The sequence below is a fragment of the Procambarus clarkii genome, chromosome 29 (assembly GCF_040958095.1).
Source record: "Procambarus clarkii isolate CNS0578487 chromosome 29, FALCON_Pclarkii_2.0, whole genome shotgun sequence".
NCBI lineage: Eukaryota > Metazoa > Arthropoda > Malacostraca > Decapoda > Cambaridae > Procambarus > Procambarus clarkii.
In genome coordinates this window covers 1,267,996-1,286,710 of record NC_091178.1, presented here as the reverse complement: position 1 = coordinate 1,286,710, position 18,715 = coordinate 1,267,996, and the positions used below count along the sequence as shown (strand labels likewise).

Genomic DNA, 18,715 nt, shown 5'->3' with positions numbered 1-18,715 from the left:
AAAAGTACGAAAATGAGTTTTGGAGAACTCCTATTCCAATTAAGCCCTGATGCTAAGAAAATAGTTAGAGGGATAGAAGCCCTAAACCAGAAAATAATAAACTTCCAGTTTCTACTCAGATTTTCTTTACATAAACTTTAGATACATAAATAAATTTCGATAGATTTTCTCAGTTACACTGTTGCTCATTCGGGAACTTTGCTTTCACTTGTAACAAGTTTCTCAATCACAAATAACCTAACCTCGATTAATTTCCAGTAAAGAGTCAAGGTGTAGAGCGCCCGGTGCTTAACTTCCACCTTCCGGAGCTCACTATCTGAAAGCTGTACAACATGGACGGGTCCCGACTGCACTATAATCTGGGTTGCACTCACCGCAGACTTCACGGGAAATGGCCCAGCTGCTCAAATGTAGCTGTACCGGAATGTGTTACTAAAATAACCAGGCTGTTGGACGCAGCTGCTCGCAGCCTGACGTATGAGTCACAGCCTGGTTGATCAGGTATCCTTTGGAGGTGATTATCAAGTTCTCTCTTGAACACTGTGAGGGGTCGGCCAGTTATGTCCCTCATGTGTAGTAGAAGCGTGTTGAACTGTCTCGGGCCTCTGATGTTGATAGAGTACTCTCTCTCAGGGTACCTGTTGCACCTCTGCTTTTCACCGGGGGTATTCTGCACATCCTGCCATGCCTTCTGGTCTCATGTGATGTTATTTCTGTGAGCAGGTTTGGGACCAGCCCCTCTAATATTTCCCACGTGTAAATTATTATGCATCTCTCCCGCCTGCGCTCAAGAGAATATAGATTTAGGCTCTTTAGTCGGTCCCGGTAGTTTAGATGTGGATTCTGAGTAGATTCTAGCAGTAAAGGATCTCTCTCACGCTCTCCAGGTCAGCAATTTCTCCAGCTTTGAAAGGGGCTGTCATTGTGCAGCAGTACTCCACTCTAGAGAGCACAAGCGTTTTGAAAAGTGTCATCATCGGTATAGCATCTCTAGTGAAAGGTTCTATGTTATCCAACCTGACATTTTTCTTGCAGTTGTGACGGCTACTTTATAGTGTTCTTTAAAGGTAAGGTCTTCCGACATGAGTACACCCAGATCCTTCACATTGCCTTTCCATTTTGTGTTACGATTTGACTGAGTTTTGTACATGGTTTTCGTTTTAATACTTTAATTTTTTCCGTAATGCAGGAGCGGGAACTTATCTTCGTTAATGGACATTATCACATGGACCATTATCACTTTAATTATCACATGAGTGATAATTAAATGTGTTAATAAAAGAAATCACTTGGGGTCAATTTAGCATGTAACAAGGATGAAGTTGACTTAGACCTGGGTATCCCTCCATCTCCTGGCAAGACTATATTGTTCCCAGCACTCAGCTCCAATAGGAAAGAAATTACTGACTCCCAACGGCCGGAAAGCCCCAGTGTAAAAAGCTTTGATTTGTTTAGATCCGAAACGTATGTTTATGGGGAGCACAAAACGTCCCCCAGACTGTGTGTCACAGTGGTTGGGCTGCCATGACCTGGTGCCGCCTCACCCTCCAGCATCCATAGAAAAAAAAAAAAAGATAAAAAAAACTCGAAACGGCTCGGCTGCTTGTAGCGAGGCTCGCCCCTGAATTGCGAGAGGCAGGGTATGAAGAATGACTGAAAGAATTAAACTTGACGTCGTTAGAAACGAGGAAAGAGAGAGGAGACATGACAGACATATAAAATGCTTAGGGGGAATTGACGTGGTGAAAAGTGAGGAAATGTTCACAATGAACACCAATAGAACAAGAGGGCATGGAGGGAACCTTGAGTAACAGATGCTAGAAAGTTTTCTTTTAGTGTAATAGTGGGAAAAAGGAACGAACTAAAGGAATAAGATGCAGAAGCAGACTCTATTCACAATTTGAAAACTAGATATGATAGGGAAATAGGTTAGGAGTCATTGCCTTAGAGAAGGTTACGAGTAAAAATCCGGGGTCCAAGAGCTATTCTCAATTCTGCCGGCATAAACAGGTGTGTGTGTGTGTACTCGTTTATTTGTGTATGTGTATACTCAAATATTTGTGAATGTGGGTGTGTGTGTGTACTCACGAATAGGTGAGTACACACACACACACACATTAAATAACCTGGCCGTAATTAGGGGAATAATTAGCGAGGATTCTTGGTGGCATGAGAGGGGGCGCTGGTTGCCAATTAGGAGGGAGGGCTCGGTGGCCAGGTGTTGCTGGGGGGGGGGGGTGAGGACGTGGCATGGACGCTGGGGAGCTCTTCACGTGGACGAGTGGAGGGAAGTAGGGATTGAATGATTGGTAGGATTGATGAAGCTTGGATTGAGGGCGGGAATAGGCAGCATGTTGGCAAATGTAGGAAGGATTTACGAATGGAAGATGGAGGGTGAGAGGGAGGGATGGATGGATGGAGGATGAGAGGGAGGGAGGGTCAGAGGATGGGAGGGATGGAGAGTGAGTGGGAGGGAGGGATGGACAGATGGACAGGCAAGGAGGGAGAGTAGGAGAGAAAGTGGAGGAAGCAGAGCAGAGAGTGAGTGTCGGATACAAGAAGAAAGAGCATCATGGAGAAGATGAGGAGAGGCAATCAGGAAAATGAGATGCTGTGGTGGGAAGGAAGGAAGGAAGGGAGGGAGGGAGGGGAGGAGTCAGGTGTCCAGCTTCACTATTAAGGACAGGAAGCCACAGTGTTGATGTACACCGCTCCTCAGGGGTCAGGACCGGCTACAACAGTTTAGAGACACAAAACAGCTAGACATCCGTCCAGCAGATTTTAATTTTATCTGAGATATCCGAAAGCCAATTTAGCTTTGTAATGATCCGAATTGTCTTGGCTTTCATGGTGGATTAGGAGCCATCAGTCCGCGTCATACAAGACCAGGTCCTCATTGAATATACTTAATGAATCGAACAAAGCAGGAAAGTATTCATCATCATTGATACTCATCAGGGACTGTTGACTTGTGCATGAAACGTTGCCATGGTAATGTGCTGACCACTGGGGTCAGAACCCCTGAATATTAAATTCCGACTTATTAACAATGAATTATATAATGTTTGTGTACTTAAGTCCTTTACTTAATGTTTCTGTGTGTATGTGTGTGTGTGTGTGTGTGTGTGTGTGTGTGTGTGTGTGTGTGTGTGTGTGTGTGTGTGTGTGTGTGTGTGTGTGTGTGTGTATGTGTCTGAGTGATTATTTCTTGATTTAGTTCGTGTATTATAATGTGGGAGTAGGTAAATCTGTTATAGAGCCACATTATTGGCTCAGGAGCTAGACCGCAACAGTCTCTAAGCCAAACAATTTACTTTAGTGAGGAGTTATATATATATATATATATATATATATATATTAATTGAGTTACCAAGCACCCAACACCCATGCAGTTGGCGGAGCGGGACAGGACAAACTCGTGTGTAAGAACTAAGCGAGCACTACCTCCAGTACGCAAACCCGGGATATCTGGCTAAGATTTCTGGTAGCACATCATTTTGAATGACAAGCTTAAACAAGTGGTGCATACTGCCAGAGGTACTGATAGCATACTGCCAGAGGTACTGATAGCATACCTCCAGAGATATTGGTAGCCGAGCCTACGCCTAGCTGAAGTAAGGACCAAGTCTGCTAAACTTTTTGAATGACACAAAGATGTGTGTGATTTTTCCTGCCTAATGGTATGATAGAATAACTAGTGTGACTTTCACGTTGCCTCAGGTACACTGAATTTTGTTGCAGTTCTGGGTATATTACAGCCCTCTGGCTGCTCAGAGAGAGAGTGGGAAAGTTCATGGCGTTAATGGCATTTTTCCGCTACTAGTTCGCTCGGCAACCAATGTGGTCACGCCACACGAGGAGCAATATAGCTAGACTAATCCTACATACAGTGGGCTACCCGTGACTCTTGTATGAACTGGCTAAGTAATATTATCAGCTACTCGCTATCATTAAATTAATATATAACAGGAATAATATTATTAATAATAATATCCATGGACAATACTAGCAAGGCGTCTAAAGTCTGGTCACTCCGGCCTTGGTCAACAATACACAGTCCGTCGAGGATCACTACAATCCAAGATGACCTTTATCTAATTACATACAACTCCCATACCTTTTATTTTTTATAGAGTGCGGAATAAAGAAAAAGGAAATATAATAATTTTTTTGTAGTGCTTGACAATGGTGGGTGAGAGGGCCGGTAAATGGTGATCTCTGAGACCATCGCAGTCAGCCATTGTTGAGTGGCTGACAATGGCGCTCTTGGTTTCATTAATGATCTATTTGGGTCTGGAGGTGGTTATGGTGAAGGGGGGGGGAGGGGAGGGGGAGGTAAAGGTTGTGAGGGGGGGGGGAGAGGGCAACTGGGTGAAGAGAAAGAGAGAGAGAAAGGGTGAAAAGAAAGGGGGATATTGTGGGGGTAGAGGGAAGGAGGGATGTAAAATATAAAAGAGGAAGTGAGAGGAGTGGCTAGTGAGAGGGGGTGCTAGTGGAGGGAGGGGGAAGTGACGGGGGAAAGGGGGAGTGACAAGGGTGGAGAGTGACAGGGTTGAGTGCCAGGAGGAGTGAATATCAGGTGGTGTGTTGATGACGGCGTCCCTGGACAGTGGTGATGACGGCGTCCCTGGACAGTGGTGATGACGGCGTCCCTGGACAGTGGTGATGACGGCGTCCCTGGACAGTGGTGATGACGGCGTCCCTGGACAGTGGTGATGACGGCGTCCCTGGACAGTGGTGATGACGGCGTCCCTGGACAGTGGTGATGACGGCGTCCCTGGACAGTGGTGATGACGACGTCCCTGGACAGTGGTGATGACGACGTCCCTGGACAGTGGTGATGACGGCGTCCCTGGACAGTGGTGATGATGGCGTCCCTGGAGAGTGGTGATGACTGGAGAAAGTGTATGAGAGAGGAAGGGGAGGATGGTGGTAGAGGGCGCTGTGAGTTATAGCTCGTCTGGGAGATAGTGATGGCGAAGATAAGAGGGCAAAAAGATAATGCTGGTAGCACGATACTGCCCCCAGGGAGGTGCTGGTAGTGAGGATGGGGGAGGGGGGGGGGTTAGCGGAGGTTCCATGGATTGGGATAGAAATGGGTAGGGAAAGGGTTGGGCTGGGAGGGGGGTATGAAAGAGGATGGGCGGAGAGGCAGCTGCGAGGCGGCGTGTCGGCCATCCCAACAATAAACGTCGGTGCCTCGGCTTCCCACTCGCACCTCGGCAGACAAAAAACCCTCGTCTCTATGGCCTTGATCGTGCGTGGATCCCATTAACGGCCATTCCAATACCATTCTGCCGGGAGAATAACAAGGATCCAGTGGCTGCTGTACAGCGTTGATTGGGATTATGAGAGCCTGTTGGCTGTGGAGAAACTTGAATGGACGGGACGTAAGGATTGCGGCGCTGGAGAGAAGCGCACTGAATTTGGAAGTGGAAAAGGAAATATACAAAGGAAATTATATTATTCAGTTCTTTCTACACACGTGCGCGCTCGCACACGCTCCCAGGGTCCTCTAACGCAGTAGGTTAAATTAAGTATTTGGCTTACACCCAAGGATCGAGGGTTCGATCCCCGAGGTGGGACAGAAACGTTTGTAACGTTTCTTTTGTTCCTCTAGAGACTACTCATTCGGCCATCCTCTACTCATTCGGCCATCCTCTACTCATTCGGCCATCCTCCCCTCACTCTGCCTTCTAATCCAGCTCGACCCCTCACTATGCCCTCCTGCCACAGTTAGGCATGAGGGGTGAGCTAGAGATCTCACTCATACACAGCTGGCTCCCCCCCCCCCCACTCCTCCCCCATATATCCCTCATGCGGATGACACCAGGCATATGTCAACCAGGAGCCGGGTTCATTGAGCAGTTACTCCGGCACTTACCAACCCGTCCATCTGTTCTCAGTCATTGGCGGCTTTGTTTACATTTATTAAACACTTTATGAACATCGAAACTTTCCAATGAAATGTTGTTATAGTTACAAACAGCCTTATGGTGCTTCGGGGCTCATAAACTGTTTAATATAAGTAAACAAAGCCGTCAAAGATTGAGAAAAGATGTACAAGTTCGTAAGTAGATGTATCCTGCTAGTTGTATTCACCTAGTTGTGCTTGCAGGGGGTTGAACTTTGGCTCTTTCCGCCCGCCTCTCAACTGTCAATCAACTTTTTTTTAACACCCCTCCCTGGAAGTGGCTCGTAACAGCTGTCTACCACCCAGGTACCTATTTACTGCTAGTTAAACAGGCGCATCAAGGTGAAAGAAACTCTGCCCATTTGTTTCCGCTATCGCCGGGGATCGATCCCCTGTCCCTAGGATTACGAACACCGAGCGCTGTCCACTCAGCCACCAGGCCCCTAAATATACAGTTATACACAACTGATTGGATGTAATGCACAAAACTACAAGTTTGCTTGTAGTTTTGTGTCCATTTTTGGTTCAACATACTTGTGTGAACAAACTTTTTCCAAAATGAAGTATGTGAAATCTAACTATCGAGCAAATTTGTCTGATGATCACTTGAAATCAATTCTTACAATTGGCTCATCTAATCTGGAACCTGATTTTAATGAAATTTTGAAGTCAAAACGACAGTATCATTCGTCACACTAATTTGGTTGCATAAAACTAAAGGCAGGAATCTATTTAGTTTACCCTGATTTTTTCCAAAAAGATATGTTTTAATTTTTCCATGTTTATACTTTAATATTTGAGGAAATTAAATTACTGGCACTGATTTGTTTTTTGTTTTTTTCATTTTTTATTCCTCCGGCCCGCATAAATATGGGAAATATATAACGTGGCGCTTACATTGACAAGTTTGGAGACCCCTGGTCTAGAAGTAAATAGGTATCTATGAATTAGAAAGTTGTGGGATGTAGCCTGGGAATGGTCAGTAGCTGGCCTGGTGCCGGTAGATATGATATAGAAAATAGGCCACAATATCTGATATAGAAAATACATATGATATAGAAAATAAATCCAAAAATTGAAAACGTAGAAAGGTTTGCAACATAATTGGTGTCAGAGCTAAAAGGTCTAAGGTACGAACACAGGTTAATGAAACTAAATCTCACAGCCCTAGATGACAGAAGGAACAGAGGGGATATGATTACAGTGTACAAGATACTGAGGGGAATATAGATAACATGGACAAGGATAGCCTCTTCAGATTGAGAAAAAGCAGGACAAGAGGACACAGGTGGAAGCTGGAAGCGCAAATGAGCCGAAGGATGTAAGGGAGTACTTGTACCCTGCACGGGGTAGTTAACAAGTGGAATGTTCCAAGAAGGAAAGTTGTGGAAGCCACCTCCATCCACAACTTTAAAGGCAAAAAATTCGACAAAGAATTTGTCGAATTCGACACTTTAAATTTGACAAAGAATTAGAAAGTCAGAGTAGTAAGGCCTTGTACCCAGCAGGTACAAGGCTAGGATAATAGGCGGGGCAGAGAGAGGTAGACCTGACACACATCGTCACAGTAAACTAGTCCAACCTCGTCCCTTCCCGGCTCCAGTCATGAAGACCTGAGTCTGGCTCAACCTGCCTCCCCCGATTCCCCCCTTCCACCCCACACAGTTTTTTTGCAGGTTCAACCTCCTTTAATGTATTTTTTTCCTTAGGATTTACCTCGCTGATTGTTCTTGACACAGATCCGCTCCCCTTCAAAAGCAAAAGAAAAACATATTTTTTCCTCTCATACATAGTTACCTGGAATTCGGTTATCTGTAGAACCTCGATAGCGTTTGAAGGAAGGATGGTGAACTTGATATCATGTCCCTGGAGCCGGTTCTCACGACTTAACACACATATCCGGCCATTACGCCAGCGCTCAATCAACGTTGACGGAGGAGGAGGAGGAGGAGGAGGAGGACTGAGCCGCTACGAACTGTTCACTGGAGTAGTGTGTGTGTGGTACATACATACACTTCTGATAACTTCTCTTGCTGGTGATTTGTGCACGTAAATTCATTCCCTAATCCTCTCTCTTTCTATTCGTAATGTTGGTATAAACTTCTGTATCTAATAATTGGAATATCTTTTCGAAGTTGGAGGCCAGACGCATTAATTTTCTAACAGCAATTACATTCGGGCAAGTGCACAACATGGGCGGCTGAGGGTTGTCATAAATTAAAAGAGTGCCACATTACACGGTGCCAAAACAGACCCCCACAACGAATCATACGTATACCATTGAGTCATCTCTGAATTATTTGTTCTTACTATACTGTTAAACCTTCTCCAATACATGTAGTAGAGGGGCCCTTTACTGCCACTTGAGTCGCAGCTCTCCATACAGGGCACCGCAATGTTTCTTGTATATGTCACCGCATCCTTCAGACTGGTACCTAGAACAATTGCCACCTCCATGCCCCACACCGCCCCCCATCACCACCCCCATGCACCACGCCACCCCATCACCACCTAGATGCCCCACGCCGCCCCCCATCACCACCCCCATGCCCCACGCCGCCCCCATCACCACCCTCATGCCCCACGCCGCCCCCCATAATCACCCCCATGCCCCACGCCGCCCCCATCACCACCCTCATGCCCCACGCCGCCCCCCATCACCACCCCCATGCCCCACGCCGCCCCCATCACCACCCTCATGCCCCACGCCGCCCCCCATCATCACCCCCATGCCCCACGCCGCCCCCCATCATCACCCCCATGCCCCACGAACCCCCCCCCCCACCATCACCCCCATGCCCCCCTTATCGTCACCCCCAAGTCCAACGCCGCCCCCCATCACCACCCCCATGCCCAACTTCGCCCTCCATCACCACCCCCATGCCTCAGGCCGCCCCCCATCACTAGCCCATGCCCCACGCCGCCCCCCATCACCAGCCCATGCCCCACGCCGCCCCCCATCACCAGCCCATGCCCCACGCCGCCACCTGATGGGTGGCATGGCCTCCATTCTTAGCTATAAAAGGTGGACCAAGACTGAATTATTACCCGAATTGTTTTTATAACTCTCTCGAGTAGTTTGTCACCAAGCTGCAGCACCAGCGGGTGGAGGGGCCAGCAAAGTGCAGCACCAGCGGGTGGAGGGAACAGCAAGGTGCAGCACCAGCGGGTGGAGGGGCCAGCAAGGTGCAGCACCAGCGAGTGGAGGGGCCAGCAAGGTGCAGCACCAGCGGGTTGAGGGGCCAGCAAGGTGCTGCACCAGCGGGTGGAGGGAACAGCAAGCTGCAGCACCAGCGGGTGGAGGGGCCAGCAAGGTGCAGCACCAGCGGGTGGAAGGGCCAGCAAGCTGCAGCACCAGCGGGTGGAGGGAACAGCAAGCTGCAACACCAGCGGGTGGAGGGGCCAGCAAGGTGCAGCACCAGCGGGTGGAGGGGCCAGCAAGGTGCAGCACCAGCGGGTGGAGGGGTTGCAAGCTGCAGCACCAGCGGGTGGAGGGGCCAGCAAGGTGCAGCACCAGCGGGTGGAGGGGCCAGCAAGGTGCAGCACCAGCGGGTGGAGGGGCCAGCAAGGTGCAGCACCAGCGGGTGGAGGGGCCAGCACCACAGGAAGCTGGCCTCCTGCACCAAGCGTGTTGAGAGCCTGGAGTCTCGGGGCGGCGTCGGCCTGATGACGACGAGATCCCAGGAATTTAATGAACTGGATCTGAGAGCGAGAGGAATGTGTCCACGACCCGGAGGCTCTTCACAGCTCCGCCTCGGCAAACTTACTTGATTTAATTAATTTTCGTTTAGACCGGCGTCGTCGTGCTTCTACTCGCTCTGATATATTAATTAATTACTTTCATGTAATTAAAGTTGGTTTTGTGTTTATTATGTAATAACAATCGTCAGAGAAATGTCAAATCCTGATAATTATTGAGATTTTAACCCAGGTCAATTATATTAAGGTTTGACATTGACACTTATCTACCAGATGTACGTCGAGTGAACTCAACGTACTCCCTCAGGCTCCCTCTCCGGAATCGAACCCTGATTCTCCGTTACCCATTATAGCCATTGTAGGCGCATAACCTACAATCGAGAGCTGATAAGGCAGACAGGCAGGCAGACAAGACGTCATGCGACATACATTGTCCCACCTGTGTTGTACTACACGTCAGTACTAAAGCTGACCTTGGAGCAGAGATGGGTCCCTCCTGTGGGGGTCAGACCAAGAGTGCCATGCCTCGCTCTGTGCCAGGCATGGCACTCCTATTCCAGGAATGTTGCCACTTCTCTACATTCAGACTTAGTATTCCCTCTAATAAATCCAACTAACCTTACATTCTATTGTCATGGGCTCTGTGGGTCTATAATGAGGGAATATGGCTGCGTCAGTGTGTTGTGAGTACTTACCTATTAGTACTTAACTATCATTGTCAACGTTGGAGTGAGGTCTAGCTCTTCATCCCCCGCCTGCTAGCGATGGCATGTTGTACCCGCTATGTTATAGTTTAACTATTCTAATGTTCAAATTCTTTGTCGAATTAGGCCTTAAAGTTGTGGATGGAGGTGGCTTCTACAACTAATTCTTTCAGTGTATTCCACTTGTGTAAAATGATTACATACTTGGGGGGAGTGTATATTCACCTAGTTGTATTCACCTAGTTGTGTTTGTGGGGGTTGAGCTTAGCTCTTTCGGCCCGCCTCTCAACTGTTTACTAGCTACTTTTTTTCCACACCACACACACCCCATGAAGCAGCCCGTGACAGCTGACTAACTCCCAGGTACTTATTTACTGTTAGGTAACAGGGGAATTAAGGGTGAAAGACACTTTGCCCAATTGTTTCTTCTTGGTGCGGGAATCGAACCCGCGAAACAGAATTGCGAGACTCGCGCGCTATCCACCAGGATACCAGGCCCCCAGTGTGACATAGTCCAGAGGCTGGGTAGTTAGTGTGTGATGACGCGCGTCTCTCCCGGCCTCCACTTGTCATGCAGGCCGCACGCCTCTATGTTCCCTTCTCATTTCCTACCATCAGTCTCACCCCACCTGCCCCACCTGCATCCACCTGCCCCACCTGCCCCACCTGCCTCACCTGCATCCACCTGCCCCACCTGCCTCACCTGCATCCACCTGCCCCACCTGCCCCACCTGCATCCACCTGCCCCACCTGCATCCACCTGCCCCACCTGCATCCACCTGCCCCACCTGCATCCACCTGCCCCACCTGCCCCCACCAGGGTGAGCACCAGTGGTGCTCACCCTGGCCGGTGTTCACCCTGGCCGGTGTTCACCCTGGCCGGTGTTCACCCTGGCCGGTGCTCACCCTGGCCGGTGTTCACCCTGGCCGGTGTTCACCCTGGCCGGTGTTCACCCTGGCCGGTGCTCACCCTGGCCGGTGTTCACCCTGGCCGGTGCTCACCCTGGCCGGTGTTCACCCTGGCCGGTGCTCACCCTGGCCGGTGTTCACCCTGGCCGGTGTTCACCCTGGCCGGTGTTCACCCTGGCCGGTGCTCACCCTGGCCGGTGTTCACCCTGGCCGGTGCTCACCCTGGCCGGTGTTCACCCTGGCCGGTCTTCACCCTGGCCGGTCTTCACCCTGGCCGGTGTTCACCCTGGCTGGTGTTCACCCTGGCCGGTGTTCACCCTGGCCGGTGCTCACCCTTGCCGGTGTACTCACCTTATTCTGCTTGCGGGGGATGAGCTTTGGCTATTTGGTGTTGAGAGGGGCGAGAGGGTGTGAAGGTCCCCACAGAGAGGCCAGCTGGCAGACATGACCCAAAACTGCCGTGGCCCGAGTTGAGATTAGTGAGCCGCGTGTTTGGTTGGCCGTCCTGTAATTAGAAACCAATTCGCTAGTTTGATTGATCTAATTATAGGCTGTGATTGCATTTTTAATGACTTGTCATCACAGATATTGGTTTGGAGAGAGTACAGTGCTGATGTTATTACTTTGTACGTGTACAAGCACGTGAGGTTGCTGCGTGCTCACTCTCTGTCTGTCTCTCTCTCTCTGACTCTCTCTCTGACTCTCTCTCTGACTCTCTCTCTGACTCTCTCTCTGACTCTCTCTCTGACTCTCTCTCTGACTCTCTCTCTGACTCTCTCTCTGACTCTCTCTCTGACTCTCTCTCTGACTGTCTCTCTGTCTGTCTCTCTGTCTGTCTCTCTGTCTGTCTCTCTGTCTGTCTCTCTGTCTGTCTCTCTGTCTGTCTCTCTGTCTGTCTCTCTGTCTGTCTCTCTGTCTGTCTCTGTCTCTCTCTCTCTCTCTCTCTCTCTCTCTCTCTCTCTTTTGAATTAACACCAGGGCTTATTGATAAAGGGGGGCGACAAGGCTGTAAGCTTAGAGCTGTTATCTTACATCAGCTCGTTCTCATTCATTTAAAAGCCGTAATATTAGTTTTTATTTTAAATAAATTTACTTGAATGTTGATTTGCATTATTATTATTATTAACATCTTCATTGACAAAAGTAATTACAATTTTGCTTAATCTGAGGATTTCAATTAAGTCTTATTAAAGTGAGGATAATGCTGGTATTCACTGTCACACAGGACAGAGGGTCATACATAAGACAATAGGTCTAAACTGTAGGCTGAAACACATATATATCATGGTTACAATCAATGGTTTAATATATGACTATGTAAAAAAAAAATCTATTGTGTACTGCCACACAAGGGTAGGGATGGGTTCATAGGTGATGTATCTTAAAAATAACATAAATAAAATTGTTCTTCATTCTTTAAAATGGACAAGCAAATTTTAGATAAATTGTTAGGATGTCGTCCAGAACACGTGAGTCAATGAAATAGTTACACAGTTGGTGGTACAAGAGGCCAGGAGGTCTAAAGTCCATTACGGCTTCACATTCAACAATATAGTGTTCTAGTGAATGCATTAAAGGTTTATCACAGAGTTTACAATCTGGGTAGTGGAGGCTTTGATACACTGGCCTCTCCAGCACAACAAGTTCTTAAACACTCTTCTCCAACTTTTGTGAAAGTCTGATATATGGCGTGGGAGAGGAGCAGGCCTCCCAGGAGAGCGGTGCGTACTCAACATGGGAGCGAACTTGTGCAACAGATCAAGTTGTATAGCCTTTGCTACTGAAATGTACAAAATGTGCCTATTGGCTGGAAGTTTCTTGGCTGCCTAGCTTACTAGGCTCAGCAACTGGCTTATTATAAGTTAATTGAAGAGTTAAACTTCATTCCCAAGAGGTCAGCTTCATCGCTTTGTACATCATCTTGAGCAGTGATGTTGCACATATTCACTCTCTCCATAGCTAGCACGTCGCCCAGGTCACGTTATTATATTGTGGAATATAAACGTAGAAAATGCCACAGCTGTTTATACTGCGCTCCTCCCCACTGACGAGACAACTACAAACACACCAAACCATTAAGACACGTGTTGGCCCTGGCCGCTGTTGGCACGTGTTGGCCCTGGCCGCTGTTGGCACGTGTTGGCCCTGGCCGCTGTTGGCACGTGTTGCCCCCGGCCGCTGTTGGCACGTGTTGGCCCTGGCCGCTGTTGGCACGTGTTGGCCCTGGCCGCTGTTCACACCTGTGGACTTGGGCGCTGTTCACACCTGTGGACTAGGCTAGCTTTTGGCACTTAAGCTGAGTGGTTTACAGGTGTATCTGGACCGATGATAACACCGGCTGTCATGGTTTGCATCACGCACAATGCTGACATGTGTAAGAGCAGGTGTGACAGACCTGCTGGTGAGGAGAGCAGGGATATATACACTGAGAAGCGTGTGTGTATCCACTGAGAATTTATTTCAGTCCTGAACTTATTAAAACATAATTCAGTGAGACGGAATAACCCTCTCTGTTGGTCGATAACGATCAAAGCGAGACAAGAAGAGACACGAGTTTAGCGTTTGAGCCAAATCTCCCAAATGTTGAGTGTGTGGCAAGACCCATTGCCTCACCACCAGCCTCATTGATGCCACCTTCCTAATGAGACTATTGACAGGCAAGGAGCAAGACATAAATCTAGTCTAGGTAACCTTGGGCAGGTGGAGCTGGACATATGGGTTCTGTTGACATGAAGGTGAAGTGTTTACCTCACTAATTAGTATGTGTGTGTGGGGGGGGGGGGGGGGACCAGCGTCTGCCGGTCCCGGTCATACAGTCAAGGTGATCAGTAGTGTGCACCGGGCACACTCTGGCTGTGTTATGAGGATATCATCATGAACACGAGAGTGAAGACGGCCGCCGGAGTGTTCCAACTCCGCACTAACAGTAACAACACTCTTCCCTTGAGGGAGACGGAAGAGTTTTCTAGGCTGTATAGAGCGGCAGGCCAGGAGCGGCAGGCCAGGAGCGGCAGGCCAGGAGCGGCAGGCCAGGAGCGGCAGACCAGGAGCAGCCGACCAGGAGCGGCAGACCAGGAGCGGCAGACCAGGAGCGGCAGGCCAGGAGCGGCAGGCCAGGAGCGGCAGACCAGGAGCGGCAGACCAGGAGCGGCAGGCTAGGAGCGGCAGACCAGGAGCGGCAGGCCAGGAGCGGCAGACCAGGAGCGGCAGACCAGGAGCGGCAGACCAGGAGCGGCAGACCAGGAGCGGCAGGCTAGGAGCGGCAGACCAGGAGCGGCAGGCCAGGAGCGGCAGACCAGGAGCGGCAGACCAGGAGCGGCAGACCAGGAGCGGCAGGCTAGGAGCGGCAGACCAGGAGCGGCAGACCACGGGGGTACAGAGCAGCCAGGCCACAGTCATACATAAGGGCCATTATGTGGACACATTATGTACTAACAAGACGCTCCGCGTAACAACGGGACGAGTGGACTAAGAGAGAAGGTAAACAAAGGGTTTAAGTATCTGGCAGGATGGATAACAAAATGACCGGGGAATTGTGCATCAGGCGACCAACAGCTGAAAAGGCGGAGCCAAGCAGCAGAATGCCAATCGCCGGAGGCCAGCCAGGTAAGAACACTCGCGCCGAGAGATGGATGGACTTACCCTACATGGTCTGGTACCCAGGAGGACGCTGATGCTGTGGGCGTAGTCTTATCCCATCCCGGATAACTTTATGGTAATTACCTGCCCCCTTATCACCGCATCCTCCACCTCCACCCTCAACGACCCGTATACTCAGCCCTTAAAACCACCACCGCATCACCATCTGGCGGGAGTTTCATTACTGGAGCCAAGGAGCGTGGGAAGCTTGGGGCCCTTGTGGTGTTACCACTGGGTATTCTTCCCCGGCACACTTACCCCACCGGGGCTCACCAGGAGTGCTTACCTCACAGCTGCTGTGGCAGTGGGCACACCACGCTGGGGACCTCAGCTGCACAGCTTTGAACGTCACTGCCCGGGTCCCGTCACTTGGATATCGTTCATTCGGTGTAATGACTCCTGACTTTGTTGTGGTTCATTATAGCTACATGAAATGCTGTATGGGGCCAGCCCCACCTCATCCTTGGTATTACAGAATGTCGCGGCCATCCTTGTGATGCAGACGACGAGTCACAAATATGGTGACGGATGTTTCGGTCCGTCGTTTATCAACACGACCAGGACCATTATCAACACGACGTGGACCTTTATCAACACGACCTGGACCATTATCAACACGACGTGGGCCTTTATCAACACGACCTGGACCATTATCAACACGACCTGGACCATTATCAACACGACCTGGACCATTATCAACACGACCTGGACCATTATCAACACGACCTGGACCATTATCAACACGACCTGGACCATTATCAACACGACCTGGACCATTATCAACACGACACTGGACCATTATCAACACGACTTGATAATGGTTCAGGACGGACACAAACGTCGTCGTTTTTCAGTTTTCTGATGTGGTTCGGTCATCATCCTTTAGATATTTGTCGAGAAGGAGCAGTGGGAGACCACCGGGAAGCGGTCTCCCGTAAGCTCGTAGAAATTATAAGAGGACGTGATACAGCAGGTTGCCGCTCACTCTTCAACCATCCTCGTGGTTGTTACGCTGGGTCATGATGGCCGCTGAACCTTCCAAATGACACTTGGATTGCCTGCTGATAATTTCGAGAGTTGTTCTACTCCAGCAGCCTGACCTGTGGCCAGTCTTGCCTGGTGATTGTCTGGTCTGCGAGGCGGTTTGTCTTCGTAGTCTTAAGACCCAGAGAGCCATCACAGCCAGGTTGATCCGGTAACCCAGTAGAAACTTGATGACCAGACCACACACCAGAAGATGAAGAAGCGAAGACGTTTCGGTCCGTCCTGGACCATATTAAAGGTCGTATGTGTGCGACAAACCCGGACATGTTTCTATTAGAAACTTGTCCGGTTCTTTCTTGAAATTTTCCACTGTTATTCCAGCGATATTTGTCATACACGGTGGCGGGGATCCTAGAGTCGCGGACCTCTGCAACGTCGCTTAAGGTTCGGGTTACTTTATTACTGCAAAACAACTGTCACGTTGAGGGTAAATGAAATTAGTCCCCCTGAAGGCACAGTGTTGTTGAGGTTGGCACAGAGTCTGTGTCTTGGACTTACTTGAGGCGGCAGTGGTTGTTGGGTTCCTCTCAGGCGGGGGACACGTCGGAATGCAGTTGAACATAGAACGAGTTTTTCTGTTGTCTCAACTCTTGCCGGTCTAAGCGATAGCTTATGTCTAGCCCTTGAGGACCTACCTATGACTGTGAGTCCTGATGTCGCTCTTGGTTACTTAGCAATTAGCTCAATCTTGTTGATTATTTTCCATCATTATTTGACTCAGAATAAATATTTGATAGGAAAAGTGCATAAAAGCTCCACCGTTTTTGTTAAATAATGAAACCATTGTATTGCTCATGTTATCATCGCTGTGTTAATTATACTCAGTACATTAGTGTTATTTGATGTGATAAAACCGGTCGCCTGTCTATAGTTTTTGTGTACTCACCTAATTGTACCTACATATTTGTGCTTTGAGGGGGGAGGGGAGGGTAGGTTGATCTTCGGCTGTTTGCTCCCGCCTCTCGAACATCAATCAACTGGTGTACAGGTTACTGAGCCTACTGGACTCTATCATATCTATATTTGAAACTGTGTATGGAGTCAGCCTCCACCACATCACTTCCTTGCGCATTACATTTGTTTTCTGTGCCACTGAAAATGTCGCTGTGACTCATTTTGGTACTGGTTTCCACCTGTGTCCCCCCCCCCCCCTTGTGCGAGTACCAGCCACACTAAATACTCTTTCTTTATCAACCCTGTCAATTCCCCAGAGAATTTTGTATGTAGTAATCATATCTCCCCTAACTTTTCTGTCTTCAAGCGACGTGAGGTGCAATTTAAGTATGATTTCCTTTTAACTCATATCTCGTAGTTCTGGAACCTCTGAACCTTCAACTTCCTCTTGTGCCTGACTAACCACGGGCTCCACGCTGGAGCCGCATACTTCAGATTGTCTGACATATCAGATATACAACGTTCCGAATTATTCTTTACACAAATTTGTAAAGGCAGCTGTTATGTTAGCCAGCCTCGCCTATTCCACTTATGATATCTTTTTGGTGTGGGCTTCAGAGGGTTCAGTGTGATATCGGCTCACAGATCCTGCTCTCTCTCTCCCTCTCCCCTCTCCCTCTCCCTCTCGCCCTCTCCCTCTCCCCCTCCCCCCTCTCTCTCTCTCTCTCCCTATCTCTCTCTCTCTCTCTCTCTCTCTCTCTCTCTCTCTCTCTCTCTCTCTCTCTCTCTCTCTCTCTCTCTCTCTCTCTCTCTCCCCTCCCTCATCACAAGGCAGTTAATGAGGTGATAACATTAACATGGAGGCGAGGCGAGGGCTTCGCGTCGTCACAAGCACCAGTTGAAAATGTTGCGTCGCCCAGAATTTTTGAGCGTAATGCACCAAGCTCAGCAACAAACAATTTATATTCATGAAGTCTGAAAGCAGAAGTGGGGAGGGCGAGAGGGGAAGTGGTGGCGGGGGGAGGGGCAGTAGATGGAATGGAAGAGAGGGTACGGAGGGAACACGATGGGGGATGGCTGTTGGAGATGGTGGGATGGGGAGAACTTTGAGAATGGAGATGGAAAACCGGACGGGATAGAAAAGAAGGGAGGGAGAGAGGGGTCTGGTGGAATGGCTTAGGAAAAGAGAAAAGAGGAGAATGAAGAAGGTTGCTTAGGATAGGAAGAGAGAGAAGATGAAGCAGATGAGAGAAGGATAAGAGAGACGGGAAGAATTGGCAGAGACCCACAGGGACTGACAGAGACCTACAGTAACTGACAGAGACCCATAGTGACTGACAGGGACCCACAGTGACTGACAGAGACCCACAGTAACAGACAGAGACCCACAGTGACTGACAGAGACCCACAGTGACTGACAGGGACCCACAGTGACTGACAGAGACCCACAGTGACTGACAGAGACCCACAGTGACTGACAGAGACCCACAGTGACTGACAGGGACCCACAGTGACTGACAGGGACCCACAGTGACTGACAGAGACCCACAGTGACTGACAGGGACCCACAGTGACTGACAGGGACCCACAGTGACTGACAGGGACCCACAGTGACTGACAGAGACCCACAGTGACTGACAGGGACCCACAGTGACTGACAGAGACCCACAGTGACTGACAGAGACCCACAGTGACTGACAGAGACCCACAGTAACAGACAGAGACCCACAGTGACTGACAGAGACCCACAGTGACTGACAGAGACCCACAGTGACTGACAGAGACCCACAGTGACTGACAGGGACCCACAGTGACTGACAGAGACCCACAGTGACTGACAGAGACCCACAGTGACTGACAGAGACCCACAGTGACTGACAGAGACCCACAGTGACTGACAGAGACCCACAGT

General features: G+C 49.3%; 1 long non-coding RNA gene across 1 annotated transcript in view; it reads right to left on the bottom strand.

Moving 5' to 3' along the window:
• LOC123765135 (uncharacterized) overlaps window positions 1-18,715 on the bottom strand; it is a 187,967-nt gene that overhangs the window by 113,866 nt on the left and 55,386 nt on the right. Inside the window, exon 3 of the long non-coding RNA XR_011229935.1 lies at window positions 11,578-11,731. This is a non-coding gene — a long non-coding RNA (uncharacterized lncRNA). The remainder of the gene's footprint in view (window positions 1-11,577; window positions 11,732-18,715) is intronic.